This window comes from Eretmochelys imbricata, chromosome 1 (genome assembly GCF_965152235.1).
Source record: "Eretmochelys imbricata isolate rEreImb1 chromosome 1, rEreImb1.hap1, whole genome shotgun sequence".
Classification (NCBI taxonomy): Eukaryota; Metazoa; Chordata; order Testudines; family Cheloniidae; genus Eretmochelys; species Eretmochelys imbricata.
In genome coordinates, this window is record NC_135572.1 from 198,061,876 (window position 1) to 198,079,505 (window position 17,630).

Consider the following 17,630-nt stretch of genomic DNA (forward strand, 5'->3'; position numbering starts at 1 on the left):
AGTTGCTGAATTGTTAACAAGTCACTGCACATGAGTCAGAAAGAACACAGCTTGATTTTTAAGGTTCTAGGCTGTAGTATTTAGAGGTTGGCTTTTAAAAAAAACCCTTGTAAACTGATCTAGTTTATAATAAAAGCCATTAGGAAGGGGAATGCAATCAATTCCAGGGCATCGCTAAGTATTTTAACAAAAATCCCTCACATTTCATAAAACAACTTAATGATAAAAGAAGAGAGAAATAGCAGAATGTTTTCCAAAGATTCACAGAACGTGCCAGCTCTGACTAACAAGTCAGGCACTTGTATTTCCCTCACGCACAGGATCACCACCACAAGAAATGGACTGTTTCATTCTGTTGCCATTTCACTGTATCCATTTACTCCTGAGACCATAATCAGTCAGGAAATACACTACTCTATAAACTTTCAGAAGCAGAAACTGCAGAGTACAGGGGTTTGGGGTTGCAATATGGAGCACCACCAACCCAGATTAATAGCAACCAGGTTACCAGACTGGCTGTTTAGTCCCTGGACTGAGACCACGTAATTCGGACCAAAGCAGAAAGTGATCCACTTAAGAAACTGCCAACACTAATTGCACGTTCTGAAACTCTTTCAGAGTGGCTAAGGAAAGTATGGTCATGGAAACAGAGGTGGTAGTTTTAGAAGTGAAAAAATAGTTGTTAAGACTATAGTCATTAGCTGGGCAATGTAAGTACGTTTGCATTGACATTGCTCTATTTTGTAGCTAATGGAATTCAGTTTTCAGAGCTGTCACTCCAACATTTTTGCCAGTACTTGATCTGAAAATTTTAATAAGGATTCAATCAGTAATGGAGCTGTTGTCCTCAAAAATCAGGCCAAGATGATGAACCAACATGGGAAGAGAATCTGAAGTATTCTATTGTTCTGACAACGGTATTAGCTTAGTACATTCAGGTCCAGTATCATGTTCTTGTAACTTGCTTATCTGCCTTCAGGCTTTATCTAATTCCATTGAAAAGTAATATCGGAGTTGAATTAATTGTATAGTTATCCAGAAGAGTAAGATTATGTCTCAGGAAATTAAAAATAAATTTCCTCTCTCAGCGTGACTGCCTGCTTGCTTACTAAAGAATCTTACTGAAACCATATTGGGAGCGCAAAATGACACGGATATCAAGATTTCCTCTGCTACGAGAGATAGTTTTAAAACTGCTAATATACGAACTACAATAAAAACTTGGTATTTAGAAAGTGAACTGGTCCATCAAGGTTCAATTCTAAGCTATCAACATGGTTGGAAGAGTTATTCTTTTATATCAGTAAGTTTCCATAAAGTTTCTTTGGCATCTAAAAAAAAAAAAGCTCAGCATTGTATATGTTGATAGCATTTATACACACAGCCTGGTTTAATATCTACGCAGTTTGCACAAACAAGGACTTGTGCATCCCAAAGGGTAGGTGCAAATACAGAGGTCAGACCAAAGCCACTTAAACAGAGTGATTCCAAGAACACGTTAAACCAGCAAAATGAAGAGCCTCCCAAAATTTCAAATGTTCATGTTCTTCAATACATTTATACAGAACAGCACTTACAAAGAAAGTATGCCTGAGACCCCAGCTCTCCTTCCGAGTTAGAGGGAGACAGGATCCTTTGAAGTGCCGAAGCAAATGGTGCCCCTCCTGCTATAAAGAGAAAGAGGTGTGTGAGAGTGTGTGTGAGACAGAGAGTGTTGAGAGTGTGTGTGAGACAGACAAACAGGTCATTCCTGAAGAGGTCTGAGACTCAGAAACTCACTACTTGCTTTTTACATTTAGTAATAGAATATTTCCTACACACTTTGTAGTTTTTTAAAGGTCTAGTCCTTATCAGCTCATACAGAACATTGATAACAAACATGCAAGAGTTACCTTTTCAGATAGCTTGTCAGGGACCACTTATTCTTGTTTGAACTTGGTAACATCGGTCATTAGAAGTCTGCATCTGAAAAAAGCAAAGATCCAAAATTTTAGCCATAAGACAGTTATTACAATTTTACTTTCTACAATGTACATCTGTGCACATGTAAAATAAAGATTCCAATAAGTTTATTGATAACAAGCCTCAATATTTTTCATCTATATAATCAGATTCCAGGACTTTCACTCTCTTTCACTCTGAAGCCTAGAAAGTCTGTTGGATCAACATAAAGCAATAGAAAACAGCTGCAAGCATGGTTGAGGGCTCTTTTTGTTTAGAATATCACCAGGTTGAATAAATCTCTGGGATTCATAGTCTTTTGAACTTCTCCACCATTTTTGGCTTTAAAACACACACAACTTCATGAATCACACCCATGCTAGTAGCAGTTTATAATACCCATTTAAAAAGATTGTGTTTTCTCAACCTGAGCAGCAGCTGATCCCTTTATCGTGCATCACCTTCCCATTAGAGATGTGACAAAACCTAGAACTCTTATCTACCAAAAGCTTTTGGTCCTATGAATTCTGGTAGGTTGGACAAAATGCAACCTGCATATATATCCATCTTGCTTTTGCAAAGCATAGGCCTGCCCATGTCTGCTCATTTCTAATCCAACAGCTACCAAGAACTTGTTTGGAAAGCTTCAAGACTGTATAACTTACAGGCTACTCCAAACTTGAAAGCTTCCATTGAACTCCCAACCCATATACATAGTAGTCATCATATGTTAGATATTGGTAAATTAACTCCCAAATTAAATAAAAGGTCTGTCAGGTGCAACCTCTCAAGTGGAACTGGGAAGATTTACAAGTAGTATAAAGGCCCTACCATCAATCAAACCATAACCCCGCTCCTTGACCCCTTAGTCCCACCCCTTGACCCCTTAGCCCCACCCACCGAAAGTCCCGCCCCCATGAATTATTGCTTCCAGGGTCAAGGCTGCCACATGACCGGAAGCAAGGAGTGTCATGTGACACCCACCCCACCCCTTGACCCCACCCTTGACCTCTGCCCCCCACCAGAAGTCCCGCCCCATGGGGTATTACTTCCAGGGTCAAGGCTGCCACGTGGCCGGAAGCAAGGTATGTCATGTGACCCCCTCTAACAACTCCTCCCACTGCCCTCTGCCAATCAGGATGGGTTTCGCCCCTGTAGGACTTCCCCCAAGAGGAGCTTTGACCAATCAGGGCGAGTTCCGGGGCGGGGTGTCCTCTCCGGAAGTGGGTCTTGTGACCCCTCCAACAACTCCTCCCCCCCCCAACCTTCTACCAATCAGGATGGGTTTCGCCACTGTAGGACCGCCCAGAGAGGAGCTTTGACCAATCAGGGCGAGTTTCGGGGTGGGGGTGTCCTCTCTGGAAGTGGGTCTTGTGACCCCTCTAACAACTCCTCCCCCCACCCTGCTACCAATCAGGAGGGGTTTTGTTCCAATAGGACCAAGAGGAGATTTAACCAATTAGGATGAGTTCCGGGGGCGGGGTGACCCGTCCGGAAATGATTCGTGTGACCCCTCTAACAACTCCTCCCACCAACCTCTACCAATCAGGCCAGCCAAAATAGGGCAGGTTCTGGGATGGGGTGAACCGCCCAGAAGAGGGGCGTATGACCCCTCTGCCAATCAGAGCATAGCGCCATCACCCCATAAGGCCCAGCGTCAGGCAGAGGAGGCTCTCTTTTACCAAGAGCGCGAGTTTTAGAAATCGTGGAAACATGGACTCCTTCACCACCCCCGTGAGAACTTCAGACTTTGTTTTAGGCCCGAGGGCCTTCGACAAACCGCGGAGAAAGCGCTACATCAGCGACAGTTCTGAGGAGGACCCTTTGGCCCAGCCATCGATGGACACACCGGAAACCGACTCCGAAACCCGGCCGCTTGTGGGGCCCCGCGATGAGCATGATGGCCTCTTGTTGTCCACCCCCCAAGAGGTGGAAGGTGATCATGGCTTGGGGGAGTTACGGGTGGACAAGGTGAATGAAAAAGACGTGGCTCAGGTAAATGAATGTTTAAGAAGTGATGGTCGGGGTGGGGAGGGCTAGGAACCAGGGATTGTGTAAATCAAAAACCAGGCAGTGGGGTGCTTACGCTGTTTCTTTTTTGAAAAAAATCTCTCAACAGCTCGATGATGCCTTTCTGAAGGCCTTTGAGAACTTACACATCGGTAGCCCTGTGGGAGTAAATGTATCATGCATCAGCTGTTTTTGCTCATGTCTGAGACACAGATCTCAAGAGGAAAAGGACAAAATGGAAGAATGAACCAGCACAGACACCCTCATATTAGGAGTCATGGCGTCCATTTTTACAGGCGCTTGTAAAAGGTTGTGTTAAACCAGGCGATTAATAAAACTTATTTAAAAGTGTTAATATGAATGTTGTCCCCCACCCACACTTGTGTTAGTAAAAGATGGTACCAGTAACAGTCATGTGTCCACAGGCGGCTCTGTTAAAGAAAATATATTACACCCCCGGGTAAGTTGGGAGCTTTGGCGGGGTGAACCCTCTTTTTCAAGTGGCCAAAAAGCATAGTAAAACTTTAAATAGAAGACAAGTAACAGCTTGGCTTTCAGACCAGGATGCTTATACTTTACACAAACCGGCTCGAATACGTTTTAAAAGAAACAAGACCGTTGTTTCAGATGTGGATGCGCAATTGCAGGCAGATTTGGTGGATATGCACCAGTTCTCCAAACAGAACAGCAATTTTAAGTACATCTTGACAGTGGTAGACATTCTATCCAAATATGCCTGGGCCTTAGGCCTAAGAGACAAGATGAGTGGTGAGGTATCTAAGGCCTTTAAAGCTATTTTTAGCGAAGGGCGTGTGCCTCAAAAATTACAAGTCGATCGGGGGAAAGAATTTTTAAACAAACCCTTAAGCAGATTGTTAAAACGGCATGGCATTCACCATTTTGTTACTAATAATGAAGTCAAAGCAGGGGTTGTGGAGCGGTTTAACAGAAATTTAAAAACTAGGATGTGGAGATATTTTATAGCCCATAATACCTTTCGCTACATCGATGTGTTACCTGACTTTATAAAGAGTTACAACCAGAGCTTTCACAGAACTATACATACCAGACCCGCTGATGTTAACCCTTCAAATTCTCTGAAGGTATGGAAAATGGTTTATGGAGATGATTTTAAAATAAAACCGGTTGTTGTCCCTTTTCGAAAAGGCGACCACGTGAGACTATCTAAAACCAAAGGAGCTTTTGAAAAAGGTTATGAACATACATTTACCGATGAGATATTCATAGTGGATGAAGCCTTAACCAGGGGTCAGAGACCTGTATACCGATTAAAAGACTACAAGGGTGAGACAGTTAGTGGATCTTTTTACCCTGAAGAATTACAAAAAGTAATCCCCAAACGAGACAGGATTTACAGGGTTGAAAAAGTTCTAGTGGAGAAAGGAAAAGGGAGAAAAAAGCAACTACTGGTAAAATGGTTGGGGTGGCCGGATAAGTTTAACAGCTGGGTGAAAGCTTCTCAACTCTGTGACATTTAGATGCAAACAACAAACAAACAAAAGTTATTCCTCCCCGCAAAGTCGGAGAAGATGAGCGATGGCAGGTTTTACATTACTTTGCCCAGCAACGCCAGCTCTGCAGTTTTTCCCCAAAACACCAGCTCGAACTTTATAATACGGCTAATTAAGCCCTTGGATCTCCGGGGTGCCTGGGAGGTGGGGTTAGTGGAAATACAATACCCGCACAGCTGGAACACTATCAACAAAGACACCCCTTTTGAAGTCACCTTTGGAGATACGGCATGGAGTTTCATCCTACGACGAGGTTATTACACGTCCATACCCGAATTACTGGATCATATGAACAGTATCATAGCTTGTAATCCCAGACCGCCTGAGATGGTCATGAACTACGACCCTGTGGGTAGAAAAATTAGACTTAAATCCGCCGCTTTTACTTATGTTTTCTACCAGCGGGGAGCTAGCTAACATTCTGGGCTTGGGCCCCAAACACAGCGTCCAAAATTTCCCTTTCTCAGCAGACATTACAGGGGGTTTTAATTCCTTGTATCTGTACACGGATATTGTAGAACATCAGTTTGTGGGGGACTTTTCTGTTCCCCTGTTACGTTGTGTCCCTGTCCAAGGAAGGAACAATGAGTTTGTCACCATCACCTACGATAAACCTCATTACGTCCCTATCAGTAAACACCACATCGACACTATTACCATTGAAATAAAGACAGATCAGAACAAAAGCATCTCATTTCGCTTTGGCAAGGTGATCATCAAGCTACACCTGCACCCCCGGAGAGAGCGAGTTTTCTAAAAAAGCAAAACAGTATTATGGCGATCCTAAAAAATTACGGCGACCCCAACGTCTACAGAAACTATTACAAAGCCCAGGCGGGATACGCCCTTCCCGGATATCATGGGGCCCCCGTGATGTATGGGGCAGGCGTGGGTGGAATATTCCGTAGCCTTTTTCAAAAAGCCGTACTGCTTTTGAGGAGGGGGCTAGAGATTATTAAACCCCACGTAAAAACCGCCGCTCAAAACATAGCTAAAGATGTGGTAGGTCACGTCTCCCATGCTGTTCTGGAGAAGGTGGGGAACACAGCTTCACAGGAAGTATCGGGGCTGATGTACATTAAAAGGAGGAAGAAGAGAAAGAGAAATGCGTCATACCCGCGACGCGCAGGTCCCCCGAAACCCTTTAAAAGAAGGGCTTTGACCCGCAGGGTCGGCCATAAGCGAAAGTCCAAGAAGAAGCCTGGGCGAAAGAGGAAACACTCGCTGGCTGATACGAGAGATATATTTTAATCAACATGGCTTTCGTTCACTGCGGGTCTGAAGAATGCACCAAATCCAAACTAGACTTGTTCCAAATAGCCCCTACGCAGACCAGCATTGAGAAAAGCATCTACATTGACGTGCCACCTCCGTCGGCCGTTACGGAGTCTGCCCCCATTGACTTTTTTATAGCAGGGAATGGCATAGATTATATGGATTTAAACAACACACTGCTGTACCTGTGTTGCAAGATTGTAAAAGGAGATGGAACTGAACTCGAAGCGGACACCGAGGTGGCCCTGGTGAATTACCCAGTGGCCTCTATTTTTAGTCAGCTGGATGTCACGCTCGGAGACCGTCTTGTAAGCCAAAGCAACAACTGTTACCCTTACAGGGCCTTTATAGAATCGGTGCTCAATTACAGCAACGACACCCTCGCCACACAATTTTCCGCTGGCCTCTTTTACAAAGACACTGCCGGACAACAGGAAGACACAGACTTGGATGGCGAGAATCTAGGGTTTGTGAGGCGTGCAAAGCTGACCGCTCAAAGCAGAACAGTAGAGCTTCTGGGTCATCTACACAGCGACCTGTTTTTTCAAGAAAAACTATTGATGAACGGAGTGGATGTGAAAATTAAACTGACACGCAGTAAAGATCCTTTCTGTTTAATGGGCAGTGGAACTGAAGGCTTTAAACTGCGCATTCTATCAGCATCCCTTTTTGTGAAGAAAGTACGGGTGGCCCCGAGCATTCGTGTGGGAATGAAAGTGTTTAGCATCCCTGCAGGCAGCAGGGTCAGTAACCAGGAGAACCTGTTCTTGGGACAGTTGCCCAAAATGCTTGTCCTGGGGTTCGTGGATAACGATGCCTTTAGCGGAAGTTACGCTAAAAATCCCTTTCATTTTAAGCATTACGATATTAATTTTGTGGCCTTGTATGTGGATGGTGAGCAGATACCGACCAAGCCTCTGCAACCAGACTTCGAGGCAGGACGCTGTGTGAGAGAATACATGAATCTGGTACAGACAGCCGGTAAACACATGAAAGATCATTCTCTGTTAATCGACCGTGAGGAGTTTGCACAGGGTTACACCATGTTTGCCTTTGACCTGTCCCCCGACCAGGAATGCGCCGATCACTATTCCCTGATTAAAACTGGGAACCTGAGAGCAGAAATTCGTTTTGGGAAGGCTTTAACCATTACCGTCAATATGATCGTGTATGGGGTTTTTGACAACGTCATAGAGATAAATCAGAGGAGAAATGTTCTGTTTGACTACATGTGAACATGGACACCGTGCAGCTCTCACGTGTCTTATCAACGGACCCTTACACGAAAAAGAATTTCTTAGACGTGTTTCCCTGCGATTGGCTCCCTGGCGGCAAGCTGTCTCAGAGACCCCTAGGTTTGGTGGTCAACACGCATCCACACAGCCGACTGGGTGAACACTGGCTTGCCGTGTATCTGGTGGAGCGTAACCTTGGAGAGTTTTTTGACTCATACGGGCATCCCCCGAACAGTGTTTTTTCCTAAAAGCATTATGAAATTTTTAAACAAAAATGCCACAGACATTGTGTTTCACAACAGACAATTACAAGACCCCAGCTCCGTTGCCTGCGGCTATCACTTCGTGTTTTTCGTACACCATTGTAGCAAGGGTTTATCTTTTGACTGGATTTTAAAATTGTATTCTAATGACTTAGTGCAAAACGACTGGATGGTGATGAATTTTGTAAAAAATAAATTTAAATACTTGGCCATGCCTAGCCTTGCTCAAAGCATGTTTCAACAAGCCCAGACATGCGTATCTTGCAACAATTTTCATAGTCATGTTACCCAATAAAGCACCCCAGGTGAGGGGTTTAAAGACAATCGATGTTTGGCGTGGTTTTTAAAAAAACAAAACAAAACACAATGACCCAATTCAGAAATGTTTTATTTAAAGCAAAACATTACCAGTTTTAAAAAAAATAGAACGTGAAAAAGATCACAAACTGAGCCATTCGGCTCTTTTAGCCAATTTTCGTTTTTTAGATGGCAAAAAAGGGGTCACTGTTTCTTGGTCCACACCGGTGTCGGCAATCGAGGCCTTGAGGCGTTCCAAAAGATCTCTTTTTGATCTGACCACCCCAGTTTCTCGTGCAACTTTCTCGCCTCTGCTAACAATTCTGCATCCGTAGGTTTATGACCGGCCGCAAAACATAGATTGGTACCGGTGTAAGTCAGGTCTACTAAACATTGTCTCTTTTTATGAATAATCTGACTACTAAGGATAGAATTTAAAACCCTTCGAGCACCCCCACCCCTATTTTTTACAACTGTCACAACGAGGCGCAACGTCCCATCAAGATGCAATTCTCTATTGCTCTGAAGCAGCTTTTCAATAAACCCCTGGTTGTTCTGGCCCCCGCCCTGCCCCAGCCATGTGTGCTTGGGGTCTTTGGGGTAAAAAAAACAAGCCAAAATGTTAGTTAGTATTAGCTCCCAAATCCCTATTCAACCTATGTAATACCTGAAGTTATTAAGCACAACTACAGTTAAAAATGGTTTTTACCTTGGCTTGGTGATGAACTGCAACTTAAAGTTACTGGCTCCATGCTAAACAGATCACACTGCAATAAAGATATGCACCATTATTTACTAAGATAGCATGGCCAAAAAATGGCATTATATAATATATATATATTCAGAGTTAAAAAAAAAACCAGGGAACATACCTCCACTTGCAGTCCAGTAGCAATTCAAGAGAGTTTCTGTTGAAAGAGACAGTCTCCAAGCTACCTGAGGTTTTGGTGTGTTTTTTTACACCATCCTAACTCTTTTGTTTCAAAATAGTTAGCAGGTTGATTGGATCACCCCTCCCTAGCATTCCCTTTTGTGATCGGGGGTGGGGAATAAGTTTTCTGCACAGTTGGGCTGCTTTTCTTTTTTTTATTTTTTAAGTTCAAATATTCCCCCCCCCCTCCCCGTAGGGCCTTCTTTAAGGTAACCATTTCAAGTGAGGGGCCCTTTGCAGATATCAATGAATGTCTTGGGGCTTGTTTTTGTTTCTAAAAACATGTTTCTTTCATGCTTAAAGTTTGGTGGGGCGGGGGGTGATTTCTAGAAAAAGTGCCCCGTGGCCTTCAACCAACTCCTGGGCCATATTTAAACTGGCCTATATCATTCCACCAACTCCAGGGGTTATATTTAAACTGCCCAATAGCATCTGCAAACTCCTGAGGTTTTATTTCATTTCATATTAATCAGAACTCACCATCCTCACCCACCCACCTCCCTTACTTTGGGTGCACCCCCATCAAAATTAACCCTATGGCAACAAGGGTGAGTAATCACAGTCACCCTAGCTATTCAGTAAGGGGGGTGGTTAAACCCGTTCAGTTCAACAGAATAAGTCAGCTCTATTGTACTCAACCACATGTCTGAACCATCCCTGTTTGTTTTATTGTAAACACATTTTTAGGATATTTTTCCCCCTCCCACAACATACATTTCAGCTTTTTTTTTTTTTTTTTTTTTTTTTGCTGTAAATGGGTCTCTTACACAAAAGACACAAGAGCTAGGTTCTCACAAACAATTTTTTTTATTTAAAAGACATACAGCTCCTTGAAAACAAACCAAGATGCTCCATTAAAAAAAGAAAGAAAGAAAAAAAAGACTTTAAGCTCCCTTAAGGGCCAGAGACCTTTTAACAGAAATACAGATAGTCACAAAGCCCTTTTCAATAGATTTTTTTTTTAAATTTACAGCTACCAAGTTTTATATCGCATGTTTGGCCCCTCACCATTTTCTAACTTAATCCTTTTAGATTTCTTACAAATAGCCTTTTTCTTAAGCAGGGTTCTGTAACTTTTTGTGCGGACCAGACGGTCAATATAATGCTCTAAGCAGGCATCTTCCGGTTTGGTCATTTTCTTTAAAACGTGGTCAGGGTCTCCACTGAATTGCACAGCATTTATCAAGGTCACCCCTTGTGCTAAATGTTCTTGGGTTAGGCACAGACATTGCATAGCATAACCTATGGCAATAACAGTGTTTAATAAGCTTTCCAAACACAGCTCAGCAAACAGGCCCCGGAACTTGCAGTTTATATCCACTGAAGTCCAAGTCACACAGTCATAGTGCCGCTGGCCTGGTGCATCTATGACACAGCCCTCACAATCTTCAAAAAGCTTTTCCCTAAGACAGTGATTAAGAACAGAATAAACAGCAACGCGTACAATAGTCCGCATGACTTTTTTACGCTCAGAACGTGGCACTGGCTCAGTCAGTTCCATGCCAACCTCCTCCTAAACTCCTCATAGCCGTCATCCTCGGAGTCCTCTTCAACATTTTGTATCGGCGTTGAGCAAAAACAAGGTGGGTCCGGTTCATCTTCGCTGCTTGGTGCAACGCTGTCCAGAGTCTCCGGATCCTCTAGAAAGGCATCATTGAGCTGTTGAGAGATTTTTTTCAAAAAAGAAACAGCGTAAGCACCCCACTGCTTGGTTTTTGATTTACACAATCCCTGGTTCCTAGCCCCGTTACACCCCCACCCCGACCGTCACTTCTTAAGCATTCATTTACCTGAGCGTTCATCTTGTCCGCTAGTGACTTCCCCGAGCTGCGATCACCTTCCTCCTCCAGGGGGGTGGACAACAAGAGGCCATCATGCTCATCGCGGGGCCCCACAAACGGCTGGATTTCAGGTTCCGGGGTATCCATCAATGGCTGGGCCAAAGGGCTCCCCTCAATCGCCCCCTCCTCCTCCTCAGAACTGTCGCTGATGTAGCGCTTTCTCCGCAGTTTGTTGAAGGCCCTCGGGGCTAAAACAAAGTCTGAAGTTCTCACGGGGGTGGTGAAGGAGTCCATGTTTCCACGATTTCTAAAACACGCACTCTTGGTAAAAGAGAGCCTCTTCTGCCCGACGCTGGGCCTTATGGGGTGATGGTGCTGTGCTCTGATTGGCAGAGGGGTCATACGCCCCTCTTCTGGGCGGTTCACCCCATCCCAGAACCTGCACTATTTTGGCCGGCCTGATTGGTAGAGGTTGGTGGGAGGAGTTGTTAGAGGGGTCACACGAATCATTTCCGGACGGGTCACCCCGCCCCCGGAACTCATCCTAATTGGTTAAACCTCCTCTTGGTCCTATTGGAACAAAACCCCTCCTGATTGGTAGCGGGGTGGGGGGAGGAGTTGTTAGAGGGGTCACAAGACCCACTTCCGGAGAGGACACCCTGCCCCGGAACTCGCCCTGATTGGTCAAAGCTCCTCTTGAGGGAAGTCCTACAGGGGCGAAACCCATCCTGATTGGTAGAGGGCAGTGGGAGGAGTTGTTAGAGGGGGTCACATGACATACCTTGCTTCTGGCCACATGGCAGCCTTGACCCTGGAAGTAATACCCCATGGGGCGGGATGGGTGTCACATGACACACCTTGCTTCCGGTCATGTGGCAGCCTTGACCCTGGAAGCAATAACTCACAGGGGCGGGACTTCCGGTGGGTGGGGCTAAGGGGTCAAGGGGCGGGGTTAGGGTTTGATTGATGGTAGGGCCCTTATACTACTTTTACAGTTTCGAATTGAAATCTTGCCAAATTTGTATTGTTTGGTTTTTATGTAAAAATCAGTTGAAATGTGAGTTTTGAATAAGATCTACTTTGAGTTTCTGCATTTGTTCAAACTGCAAAGTAGAGCCACATTTTAGAATATGTGTGAGGGGGTCGTCTACTGACAACTTTCTTTCATCAAACAGTTCCACTTCTGGGGTAAATATTTGAATTGTGGCAGGGAAATAATCAAAGACGATACAGTCCTTTCCCAGAACACTTAAGTCTCAATAGGACTGAGTAATCCTTTTGAGCACCATGCAATGCATAAGTAATAGGGCTTTATTTTTATTAGTTTTCTCATAAAGATTGTAATGTGTAAGTAAGGAATTCTGTCTTGGATATTGTTGGGAGCAAAGGCATATTTAGACCTGACAGAAGCCTGCTGTGAATTTTAAGAGTGTGGTCTGATAATGTTTAACAGCATAAGCAGAACTGTGTATGTATAAGAAGTTGTAGAGTAATCATGTTTGATTAGGTTTAAAATGCACTCGCCCTCAGAGGTAGGCAGATGTTGGGGAACTATTCAGGGGAAGGAGGGTTTTGACATTTACAGACACCCTCTGGAGTGTCTGAAGAAGCTAGGAGGCCTTCCCACCCCCGCGCCCTCGCCCTGTAGAAGGCTTTAGGTTAAAGAAGAGTGCAGACAATTTTAAAAATCAGCTTTCCTGCTGTGAAGCACAGTCCCTGTAGCAGTGCCAGCTTCTTCCCGGTGGGTGGCTGAGGTGGGCCTTAGCCCCTGCTCACCATGGGACCCTGCCCCGCCCTCCTCCCCTCCCTTTCCCCCTGTCCAGGACAGAAGCCAGAGCCGGACTGTGGTAAGAGCCACGCAGGGAGCACAGGCCTTTGTGGGGAGCCCTGGACCCGCCCCCTGCTCTTGGTGGTGCACCTCCAGGGGGCGGGGACATGGGCCGGGGGCTGTTCTTGGGCATCCTGGCCCCCCACCCAGGACAGGTGGAGGCTTCAGGTCTCCCCACAGCAGCCCAGGCTCCCTGGGTGGATCTTACCACTGCCTGGCTCAGTCTTCCAGCCTGGCCAGGGGGGTGGAGGGGAAGAGTAGGAGCAGGGGGCAGGCCCAAGGTTCCGGCGCCAGTATCCCCACTTCTACACAGGTTCTGGCACTCCTGGGTCACTATATTAATTTCTGGTTGCTAGATCCCAAAAGGACGAATGGCAGGTACCTGAACCCAGTTGGACCTGTTGGGGATAAGCATGGTTGATCCACAGTATCCTGGGACTGGCTAAGAGTGGGGGAATCATAAGATTCCACTCTGAGAAAGGTGAAAGCATGAGGTCAAACACGTGAGGGGGTGCACTCAGAGAGAAGGGGTCAGAGGTGCAGCTAGCTCTGCAACCATGACAAAAATAATGAGGAGATAATACCTTTTCTTGGACCAACTTCTGTTGGTGAAAGAGACAAGCGTCAGAGCTTTTCTTCAGATCTGGGAAACTAACTCAAAGTATCACTGCTAAATACAAGATTTGAACAGATTGTTTAGCATAAGTAGCTAACATATTTCAAGGGACCATTCCAGGTGAAGTGGCCCGTTAACACTTCTCCAGTCATAGGGAGGAAAGGAAGGAGAGGGAAAAGCATCTGTGGGGGGTTGTTAGAGGCCTACAGATGATTTTTAGTGTCTAGCAAATTTTCTTACTAACAGAATTTGGTCCAACAAAAAGATATTACCTCACCCACCTTCTCTCTCTAATATCCTGGGACCGACACAGCTACACCACCACTGCATACAAAAGTAATGGTGAACGCTTGTGGCATGTATTTGCAGCTACCGTAAATTAGGCATATAGTTAACTGCCTCATCCCCTCAACTGCACTCTAGAAAAAAAACCTGTACTTCAAGCTCAAAACATGATGGCTGACTAAAGCAGACTGTACTCCCATGCATACAAAAGTTACAAGACGACAATATTATTTGAGAAATATTTGACCATGTAATTGAAGGCCGTTGTAATAAGTCTACTCCCTTGCAGATGTACGTTTGTGTGTAATTCAACTTAATCATTTGCTGACTTTTTTCCATTACCATATAAGGTCATCTTTTAACAGCACAGGCAAGCATAGGCTCTTAAGCCCGAACAGGGATGTATTATTCATTTAGAAAATTACACCTGCACTTGATACTGCATTCCATACATATTCAAAACTGTCACAGGTTTCAAATAAAGACTTGAATGTTCGCGTATGCAGGATTTGGCCTCTACAAATTGTTGAGAATATTATACAGGCATTATATGCAGTGAATGTTTAGTCTTCAAGAATGATCTTATCTGCTATTATCATCATCACCACCAGAATGGCTTTCAAAGAAAGCTGTAAAGTTTTACCATTGTGTACGCTTTACTGGTTTAGTCATTCACAGCCACAGAGGAAAAAGAGTTGGAATTACCATGTTCCTATTTGCATAGTACCCAGGTACAGAAGTCTCTGATACAGAACATAATTTAATGGGAGGAGAAAAATGGAGGAACAGCAACATAGCTGTATAAATTCCAGAATCTACGACGATATCCCCGATAGTTAAAATAAATCCAACATATTTTGCACCCCAAAAATATTGCCATAACTGCAAACCTTCACTAGCTTGCACTTGTTTTTGTTTTGCCTGACATTTAGTATTAAGTAGTACAACTAAACAGGGGGAAAAAAATCCCACCACAGCGCACTGCTTTTGTTTAGTATGATACCAGCTGGGATGCTCATTTACTGATTTTGTCCACGATAATGACATTTACTGTAAGACAGTTTTCCAAATAGTATTGTGATGGCCAATTTTTTCCTCTCTTCTTCTTTCTAAAAGTCTTTTAGTCCAATTTTATATAAGCTGTTGATTGCTAAACAATTTTGGGATACAGACATGGGGAATTTGTCAACTGACTGCAAGGCATTTAGTTCAGCTTTCGTTTCCTTATAAACTAATTATGTGTCATTGTGAAGAATTACAAACCTAGGTACTATAGAGTTCACCACACGACCAATGTGCAATTATCCATGAGAAATATTACAATTATTCTGTTAAACATTTATTTAGGGTGAGGATTCCATGCTTGGTAGACCCAAAATATTTCTCATGTCTTTTCCTCAACTATTTGCAAAGTACATGCAATCCTTTGCCAGGGTTCGGTGCACTCGTCTCATAATAGCTTTGGTTCATTTTTGTACTTAAGTCTAGTATTTACCGAAAGAACATTTGGGGGTTTAGTCAGAGGGCATCAGACTGGCATCCCGTAATTGATCTGTGACCTCCATACATGCACATACCAATAGTGTCTGTTAAGTTTCACATAAGCAGAATAGTACTAAAATCCTTCAGCTCCATGACCAGACTTCTGCTACTGGAGCTAAAGTACAATATTTATTAGTTATAAATCTGTGTGTCAGCCACTAGTGGGAGAGCTAAACTTTTGAGCAAATCTAATTCAGTCTTGTAGAGGGCTCTGGTATGTATAAACACAAGGATAAAAAAAAAGACAACAGTGAACATCAGAGCCGCTACAATAGAATCCAACAGAATCACAACTCACGCAAAATAAAAATTTTAATTATAAACAGAGTAGACAATGAAAACACTCCTTTTCTTGAACTTTCAGCTCAGATCACTAGATAACTTCGATATTTCCTTTTTGGTTGGAAACATACAAACCGAGAAACCACTAACTGCATACAATCAAATATCTTGAGCGACTTAGAAGTGCTTCAACAAGTTTCAGTGGCAATCAGTTATTACTATTGTTAATAATGTGACCAGTTCTATAGGGAACAACCATCCTCCTTGGGCAATTAGACCATCCTCAGACATGATCCTCTCCATCTCCCTTCTCGACTTGTGCTGACCATTTGTCTCCACTCTATTCCTAGTATCATTAATGCAGTCTCTCCTCCTCACATTTACCTTTTGCATTATCATTTCTGCAACAGGGCCTGTACATGCCACTTCCTTGACTCAATGTTTGCTGTAATTCATGCCTTAATTTCCTTTCATCTAGGTAACTGCAATTCTTTATCCTCCACATTCCAGACTTTGAGGTGCAGAATGCATCTGCTACCTTACTGCTCACAGGTAAGAGAGTTGAACCACACCACATGAACTCTGGTAACTGCACTGGCTCCGCAATCCTTTCAGATCCCATTCCAAATTGCCTTGTTAAAACCCTTCGTGGCTTTATTCTTGTCTACCCCAGACCTTATTTGCAACCCTCTACAATCTTTCCATTCCTTAATAGTGCCTGCCATCTGCAACAGCCTTCCTTGTATTCTTCTGCCTCACAGCTCTGTGTCTGCGGATTACATTTCCTACCATTTTTGTTTACTTCACTGAAGGACTGGACCTGATACTTCAGAGGCTGGAACCCTGTCACTCTTGTGCACCTGCTCTTACCTTGAGGCCTGTATTTGGGAGAACACATAATGCACCTTTCAATGTTACCAGAGCGACACACGGTGTCCCCAGGAGGCATTCTGTCCATCGCTCCCCTATGCAGGGGCAATGCATCTAGGCACTGCTACCTGAGTGTGTTACCTCCACACCCCAGTTGAAGCTGTCATAACCAGGCCCTCAAAATATTATGTTTAAATTATTTACACTACTACAACCACCAAGAGCCCACTGCTTTGTGTGGAAGCCACATGTTGGATAGTCTCTTAATAAAACTTTACGTGCTACAGAGTTCCCTGTTCTCTACTTCCCAGCTGTGAATCCTTTTCCTGCCAGTTCTCTCCCTTCCCACCTACCTGCCATTAGTCTCCTTCCTAGAAGACAATTCCTAGTCCATAAATATACATTCCATATATAAAGATGACAACACTTGATTTGAGTGGGGTATATCAGGATTTTCCAGTAGTATTTGGCAACTACAAAGAAGGCTGCTTGCGGGCAGGATTAAGTTGTCTTCACAGGCTGTTCTGCCTTTTCCAATTTCGGTGCCTCACCTTAGAAAAGGCATATGTTGAATGCAATAGGTACTGTGGAACAATGGTTAAATCAAGAGATTAATTAATGCACTGGCATGATTTTTACATAAATGTTTCAAGATGCACTAGCTTGTTTGCTTGAATTTGCAGCGAGCTGTTTTGAAGATTACATGCTTTCAACTCACTTGAGTTTCTGACTGAAATCTACTGGGGCTCTGACAAGCGTTAAGAATGTTTTTAAAAACTGTCTGATTTGTTTTTTTGTTACCATCCAAGTATTTACAATTCTAGTGACATACAAAGCAATATAACATATTGGCTCATGTGTACAGTCCTGGCACCCTATTTCATTAAAAATTAATGAAATACAATTTTCACGACATGTTTTTCTCATAACCACTGCTTTTGT